This window comes from Chlorocebus sabaeus, chromosome 2 (assembly GCF_047675955.1).
Source record: "Chlorocebus sabaeus isolate Y175 chromosome 2, mChlSab1.0.hap1, whole genome shotgun sequence".
NCBI lineage: Eukaryota > Metazoa > Chordata > Mammalia > Primates > Cercopithecidae > Chlorocebus > Chlorocebus sabaeus.
Window position 1 is genome coordinate 8,144,591 of NC_132905.1, and position 8,567 is coordinate 8,153,157.

An 8,567-nucleotide genomic window follows, 5' to 3' on the forward strand; every position below is an offset into this window, starting at 1 on the left:
TGTGGTTTTGATTTGCCTTTCTCTAATGACCAGTGATGATGAGCTTTTTTTCCATATGTTTGTTGGCCGCATAAATGTCTTCTTTTGTGAAGTGTCTGTTCATGTCCTACACCCACTTTTTTATGGGGTTGTTTTTTTCTTGTACATTTGTTTAACTTCCTTGTAGATTCTGGATATTAGCCCTTTGTCAGATGGATAGATTGCCAACATTTTCTCCCGTTCTTTAGGTTGCCTGTTCACTCTGATGATAGTTTCTTTTGCTGTGCAGAAGCTCTTTACTTTAATTAGATTCCATTTGTCTATTTTGGCTTTTGTTGCCATTGCTTCTGGTGTTTTAGTCATGAAGTCTTTGCTTATGCCTATGTCTTGAATGGTATTGCCTAGGTTTTCTTCAAGGATTCTTATGGTTTTAGGTCTTACATTTAAGTATTCAATCCATCTTGAGTTAATTTTCATATAAGTTGTGAGGAAGGGGTCCAGTTTCACTTTTCTGCATATGGCTAGCCAATTTTCCAAACACCATTTATTAAACAGGAAACCATTGCTTGTTTTTGTCAGGTTTGTCAAAGATCAGATGGTTGTAGATGTGTGGCGTTATTTCTGAGGCCTCTGTTCTGTTCCATTGGTCTATATATCTGTTTTGGTACCAGTACCATGCTGTTTTGGTTACTGTAGCCTTGTAGTATAGTTTGATGTCAGGTAGTGTGATGCCTCCAGCTTTGTTCTTCTCGCTTAGGATTGCCTTGCCTATACAGGATCTTTCTAAATTCCATATGAAATTTAAAGTAGTTGTTTCTAATTCTGTGAAGAAAGTCAATGGTAGCTTGATGTGGATAGCACTGAATCTATAAATTACTTCAGGCAATATGGCCATTTTGATGATACTAATTCTTCCTATCCATGAGCATGGAATGTTTTTCCATTTGTTTGTGTCCTCTCTTATTTCCTTGGGCAGTGGTTTGTAGTTCTCCTTGACATGCTGCTGGATTTGGTTTGCCAGTATTTTATTGAGGATTTTTATAACGATGTTCATCAAGGATATTGGCCTGAAATTTTCTTTTTTTGTTGTGTCTCTGCCAGGTTTTGGTATCAGAATGATGCTGGCCTCATAAGATGAGTTAAGGAGGAGTCCCTCTTTTTCTCACATCCCTTGTAAGTTGTATTACCTAGGTATTTTATTGTCTTGGTAGCAATTGTGAGTGGGAGTTCACTCGTGATTTGGCTCTCTGTCTGTTATTGGTGTATAGGAATGCTTGTGATTTTTGCACATTGATTCTGTGTCTTGAGACTTTGCTGAAGTTGCTTATCAACTTAAGGAGATTTTGGGCTGAGACGATGGGGTTTTCTAAATATATAATCATGTCATCTGCAAACAGAGACAATTTAACTTCCTCTCTTACTGTTTGGATACCCTTTATTTCTTTCTCTTGCCTGACTGCCCTGGCCAGAACTTCCAATACTATGTTGAATAGGAGTGGTGAGAGACAGCATTCTTATCTTGTGCCAGTTTTCAAAGGTAATGCTTCCAGCTTTTTCCCATTCAGTATGATATTGACTGTGGGTTTGTCATAAATAGCTCTTATTATTTTGAGATACATTCCATCAATACTTAGTTTATTAAGAGTTTTTAGCATGAAGTGTTGTTGAATTTTATTGAAGGGCTTTTCTACATATTGAGATAACCATGTCGTTTTTGTCATTGGTTCTGTTTATGTGATGGATTATGTTTATTGATTCACATATGTTGAACCAGTCTTGCATCCCAGGGATGAAGCCAACTTGATTGTAGTGGATAAGCTTTTTAATGTGCTGCTGGATTTGGTTTGCCAGTATTTTATTGAGGATTTTTACATCGATGTTCATAAAGGATATTGGCCTGAAATTTTCTCTTTTTGTTGTGTCTCTGCCAGGTTTTGGTATTAGAATGATGCTGGCCTCATAAGATGGGTTAGGGAGGAGTCCCTCTTTTTCTGTTATTTGGAATAGTTTCAGATGGAGTGGTACCAGCTCCTCTTTGTACCTCTGGTAGAATTTGGCTGTGAATCCATCTGTTCTTGGGTTTTTTTTGATTGGTAGACTATTAATTACTGCCTCAATTTCAGAACTTGTTATTGGTCTATTCAGGGATTCAACTTCTTCCTGGTTTAGTCTTGGGAGGGTGTTTGTGTTCAGGAATTTATCAATTTCTTCTAGATTTTCTAGTTTATTTGCATAGAGGTGTTTATAATATTCTCTGATGGTAGTATATATTTCTGAAGGATCAGTGGTGATAGTCCCTTTATCATTTTTTATTGTGTCTATTTGATTCTTCTTTATTTTCTTCTCTCTTAGTTTGGCTAGCAGTGTATTTTGTTAATCTTTTTTTTTTTTTTTTTAAGAAAACAGCTTCTGGATTTATTGAGTTTTTGAAGGGTTTTTCATGTCTCTATCTCCTTCAGTTCTGCTCTGATCCTATTTCTTGACTTCTGCTAGCTTTCAAATTTGTTTGCTTTTGTTTCTCTAGTTCTTTCAATTGTGATGTTATGGTGTCAATTTTATATCTTTCCCACTTTCTCCTCTGGGCATTTAGTGCTATAAGTTTCCCTTTAAACACTGCTTTAGCTGTATCCAAGAGATTCTGGTACATTGGGTCTTGGTTCTCATGGGTTTCAAAGAACTTATTTCTTTCTTCCTTAATTTTGTTATTTACCCAGTCAGTAGTCATTCAGGAGAAGGTTGTCCAATTTCCATGTAGTCTGTTTACATTTAAGGTTTTGAGTGAGTTTCTTAATCCTGAGTTCTAATTTGATTGCACTGTGGTCTCAGAGACTGTTATGATTTCCTTTCTTTTGCATTTGCCGAGGAGTGTTTTACTTCCAATTATGTGATCAATTTTAGAATAAGTGCAACGTGGTGCTGAGAAGAATGTATATTCTGTTGATTTGGGGTGGAGTGTTCTGTAGATTTCTATTAGGTCTGCTTGGTCCAGAGCTGAGTTCAATTCCTGAATATCCTTGTTAATTTTCTGCCTCATTGATCTGTCTAATATTGACAGTGGGGTGTTAAAGTCTCCCACTATTATTGTGTGGGAGTCTAAGTCTCTTTGTAGGTCTCTAAGGACTTGCTTTATGAATCTAGGTGCTCCTGTATTGGGTGCATATATATTTAGGACAGTTAGCTCATCTTGTTGCATTGATCCCTTTACCATTATGTAATGCCCTTCTTTATTTTTTTTTGATCTTTGTTGGTTTAAAGTCTGTTTTATCAGAGACTAGGATTGCAACCCCTTCTTTTTTTTTGCTTTCCATTTGCTTGGTAAATATTCTTCCATCCCTTTATTTTGAGACGAAGTGTGTCTTTGCATGTGAGATGGGTCTCCTGAATACAGCACACTGGTGGGTCTTGACTTTTTATCCAATTTACAGTGTGTGTCTTTTAATTGGGGCATTGAGCCTGTTTACATTTAAGGTTAATATTGTTATGTGTGAATTTGATCCTGTCATTATGATGCTAGCTGGTTATTTTGCCCATTAGTTGATGCAGTTTCTTCATACTGTCAATGGTCTTTACAATTTGGTATGTTTTTTCAGGGGCTGGTAGCAGTTTTTCCTTTCCATATTTAGTGCTTCCTTCAGGAGCTCTTGTAAGGCAGGCCTGGTGGTGACAAAATCTCTCAGCATTTGCTTGTCTGTAGAGGATTTTATCTCTCCTTTGCTTATGAAGCTTAGTTTGGCTGGATATAAAACTCTGGGTTGAAAATTCTTTTCTTTAAGAGTGTTGAATATTGGCTCCCACTCTCTTCTGGCTTGTAGGGTTTCTGCAGAGACATCCACTGTTAGTCTGATGGGCTTCCCTTTGTGGGTAACTCAACCTTTCCCTCTGGCTGCCCTTAACATTTTTTTCCTTCATTTCAACCTTGGTGAATCTGACAATTCTGTCTTAGGATTGCTCTTCTTGAGGAATATCTTTGTGCTGTTCTCTGTTTTTCCTGAATTTGAATGTTGGCCTGTCTTGCTAGGTTGGGGAAGTTCTCCTGGATAATATAATGAAGAGTGTTTTCCAACTTGGTTCCATTCTCCTCATCACTTTCAGGTATACCAATCAAACGTAGGTTTGGTCTTTTCCCATAGTCCCATATGTTCCATATCTAGTCTTGTCTTCACACTTTATTTTGTTAAGTTGATCTTCAATCTCTGATATCATTTCTTCTGTTTGATTGATTTGGATATTGATACTTGTGTATGCTTCACTAAGTTCTTGTACTGTGTTTTTCAGCTTCATCAGGTTATTTACGTTCTTCTCTAAACTGGTTACTCTAGTTAGCAATTTGTCTAACCTTTTTTCAAGGTTCTTAGCTTCCTCACATTGGGTTAGAACATGCTCCTTTAGCTTGGAGGAGTTTGTTATTACCCACCTTCTGAAGCCTACTTCTGTCAATTCATTAAACTCATTCTCCATCCAGCTATGTTCCCTTGCTTGTAAGGAGTTGTAATCCTTTGGAGGAGAATAAGCATTCTGGTTTTTGGAATTTTCAGCCTTTTTGCACTGGTTTTTTAAAAAAATCATTTTCATGTATTTATCTACCTTTGGTCTTTGATGTTGGTGACCTTTGGATGGGGTTTCTGTGTGGATGTCCTTTTTGTTGATGTTGAAGCTATTCCTTTTTGTGAGTTAGTTTTCCTTCTAACAGTCAGGCCTCTCTGCTGCAGGTCTGCTGGAGTTTACTGGAGGTCCCCTCCAGACCCTGTTTGTCTGGGTATCACTAGCAGAGGTTGCAGAACAGCAAAGATTGCTGCCTGTTCCTTCCTCTTGAAGCTTCGTCCCAGAGGGGCACCCATCAGATACCAACCGGAGCTCTCCTGTATGAGGTGTCTGTCAACCCCTGCTGGGAGGTGTCTCCCAGTCAGGAGGCCTGGGGGCCAGGGACCCACTTGAGGAGGCAGTCTGTCCCTTAGCAGAGCTAAAGCGCTGTGCTGGGAGACCCACTGCTCTCTTCAGAGCAGTGCTGGAGCTGGCAGGCAGGAACGTTTAAGTCTGCTGAAGCTGCACCCATAGCTGCCACTTCCCCCAGGTGCTCTATCCCAGGGAGATGGGAATTTTACCTATAAGCTCCTGACTGGGGCTGCTGCCTTTCTTTCAGAGATGTCCTGCTCAGATAGGAGGAAGACAGAGGCAGTCTGGCTACAGCAGCTTTGCCAAGCTGCAGTGGGCTCTGCGCAGTGTGCTCTGCCCAGTTCTAACTTCCTGGTGGCTTTGTTTACACTGTGAGGGGAAAACCATCTACTCAAGCCTCAGTAATGGTGGACACCCCTCCCCCCACCAAGCTTAGCATCCCAGGTTGACTTTAGACTGCTGTACTGACAGTGAGAATTTCAAGCCAGTGGACCTTAGTTTGCTGGGCTCCATGGGGGTGAGATCTGCTGAGCTAGACCACTTGGCTCACTGGCTTCAGCACCCTTTCCAGGGGAGTAAATGGTTCCATCTCACTGGTGTTCCAGGCACAACTGGGGTATGAAAAACAACAACAACAACAACAACAACAACAACAACAACAACAAGCTCCTGCAGCTAGCTCAGTGTCTGCCCAAACGGCCGCCCAGTTTTGTGCTTGAAACCCAGGGCCCTGGTGGTGTAGGCGCCCGAGAGAATCTCCTGGTCTTCAGGTTGTGAAGACCATGGGAAGAGCATAGTATCTGGATTGGAGTGCATCATTCCTCACAGCACAGTGCCTCTCAGCTTTCCTTGGCTAGGGGAGGGAGTTCCCTGACCCCTTGCGCTTCCCAGATAAGGCAACAGCCCACCCTGCTTTGGCTCACCCTCTGTGGGCTGACCCACTGTCTAATCAGTTACAATGAGATGAGCTGGGTACCTCAGTTGAAAATGCAGAAATCACCCACCTTCTGCATTGATCTCGCTGGGAGCTGCAGACCGGAGGTGTTCCTCTTCGGCCATTTTGCCAGTCACTCTCTCGTTTTCTTACATAGTTTGGGAATAATTTCCAGTTTTCTTACTAAATGGTGTATTATCTACCTTGTAAAGGAGATAGCAGCAGCCTGTGCTTATTGATAGTGTAGAATGTTTAATATAAGTTCCATTAGTCTACAGTCCCTGAAGTAGAAGAGCTAAGGATATCTAATGACAAGAGATTAAATTAGGACAGACACTAACTCTTCGTTCTCCTAATGATCATTTTCTCAGTGTGAGTTGCTACTGTTTCAAAAGAACAAGGACATTATGTTTTCTTGCTCTTCCCACAGCCTGATCTGTAGTGAGATATTTCAGCTGGTTAAGGCCGATGCTAATGAGGCCCAAGGTCATAAGCTTGATCCCTATCTAGGGCAATTAGTTAACCTCAAAAGAAAGTCCACACTACCCCTTCCACTCTAGGCAGCCAGTTCACAATTCCTGACATGGGACATTTTGGGGCATGTGGATAAAATAACAAATTGTCAGTTTGCAGAAATATCAGATATTCAGTTTAACCCTTTTCCCATTTGCCCCAAGAATATTCACTGGCAGCGCTTACAGCTGCAGCATTTACCCCGAGATAACTTTGCCATGAAGTATCTCGCTTTTATTATTATTTTCGCATTGCTCTATATATTCACTTTGGAAACAAAAGAGACCATTCTATTTATAGCATTCTATTTTTAGTAGTGGTATTTCCATTTATAAAATACAGTAATTCCTGACCGCTGAAAATGTCAAATCCTAGAAAACATAGCTTTGTTTTTCTTTTCTTTTCTTTTTTTAGATGTAGTCTCTCTCTGTTGCCAGGCTGGAGTGCAGTGGCATGATCTCAGCTCACTGCAACCTCTGCCCCTTGGATTCAAGCGATTCCCCGGCCTCAGCCTTCCAAGTAGCTGGGACTATAGGCATGCAACACCACGCCTGGCTAATTTTGTTTTTCTATTTTAGTAGAGACAGGGTTTCACCATGTTGGCCAGAGAACCGGGAGATGGATCTCCTGACCTCGCGATCCATCCGCCTTGGCCTCCCAAAGTGCTAGGATTACACGCACGAGCCACCGTGCCCGGCTGAAAACGTAGCATTGCTATGAGTGATGTTAACATTGTTCTTGAACAGTTGTTGACCAAAGATTCATTTGATGAATTAGATTTTTCTGAAATAGATGATTCTAATGATTCAGATGATCCTGATGTTAATTCTGTTTAGAAATAACTGCAAGAATGGTTTTTATATTTTATTTTCACATTGAAAATCAGTAGGATTTGCTTCAGCCTCAAAGAGTGTGTTTATGTAAAATTAAATGAGCGCTGGCAGCCAGCTGCACTTTTTTTTTTTTTTTTTTTTCCCTAAATGGCAAAAGGGTTAAGTGCTGTGACCCTTCCTTTCCTCCTATTTAGCAGGTATCACCAATTGATCTTGACAGTCTCTCCTCCTGAGCTGAGACAAAACCTCAGAATCCTTCTCAACGCTGCATTCTAGGTCAGAGGTCAGTAGATTATGGCCCATCAGGCTAAACAGTGCTCGCTCGCTGTTTTCATAAATAAAGTTTTATTGGAACACTGCCCCTGCTTTATTTGTTTATGGGGCTCTGGCGTTTCACTGGCAGAGTTGAGTAGTTGTGATAGAGATCATATCTCACAAAGCCTAAAATATCTGCCATCTGGCCTTCAGAACAAATTTTGCTGACCTCTACTCTAGGTTGTTATTGAATCAAGAAGAGTTGGCACATATCTATGTTTTATCCTTAGGTTAGGGAGTAATTATTCTTATGATAAAACGATTCTTTCTTTTAGGAAATGATTGTATCCCCAAGAAGGGAGCTCCTTTAGTATATCTGCTATTCATTTAGAAATAATTAACTGTTTCTTTAATTTATTCTTAGCAACAAGCATGGCATAGGATGTCGGGAAACTTTAGGTCAGTATCTACAGAGCTATGGCTTCTAAGAGAAATGAGAAGTTTTACAAGACTTAATTTTTATGAGTCTTTAGAAGTCTTAGAAGTTGTTCTCTGAGTTCTGCTAATTGCCAACTTATCTACTTATATTTTATTAAGGAAAGAAACATCTGCTGAAAAAAAAATATGGAAGCATGCGTCATACTGAAGAAAAATCAGTTTCTCCATTTTATATGTAAAGGGCGGCAATTCTTATTTATTTGGATTTCACATTTTCGATGTTTCTTTCAAATACTCCCCATAAAGCCAAAAGTTCTGTGTGCACTTTTGGCAGGAGGTTCTCCGTTCATACTTTCTTCACTGTGCCTTTGAAAAGCCATACTATTTGATTGAACATTGCTCTGCATAATTTCTAGTTAATTGAAAAGTCCCCAAAGAGGTTGAGCTTAGTTGCCTAGGGCAAAAAAAAAATCATGTTCAAAATTCAACATCTTTAAAAGAAATTTTCTTACAGAGACACAATCTTGCTCTGTCTCCCAGGCTGGAGTACAGTGGTGCAATGATAGCTTACTGCAGCCCTGAACTTCTGGGGCCAGATGATCCTCTTGCCTCAGCCTCCTGAGTAGCTAGGACTATGGGTGTGTGCCACCACATCCGACTATTTAAAACATCCTTTTTTGTAGAGACAGTCTTGCTATGTTGTCCAGGCTGGTCTCAGATTT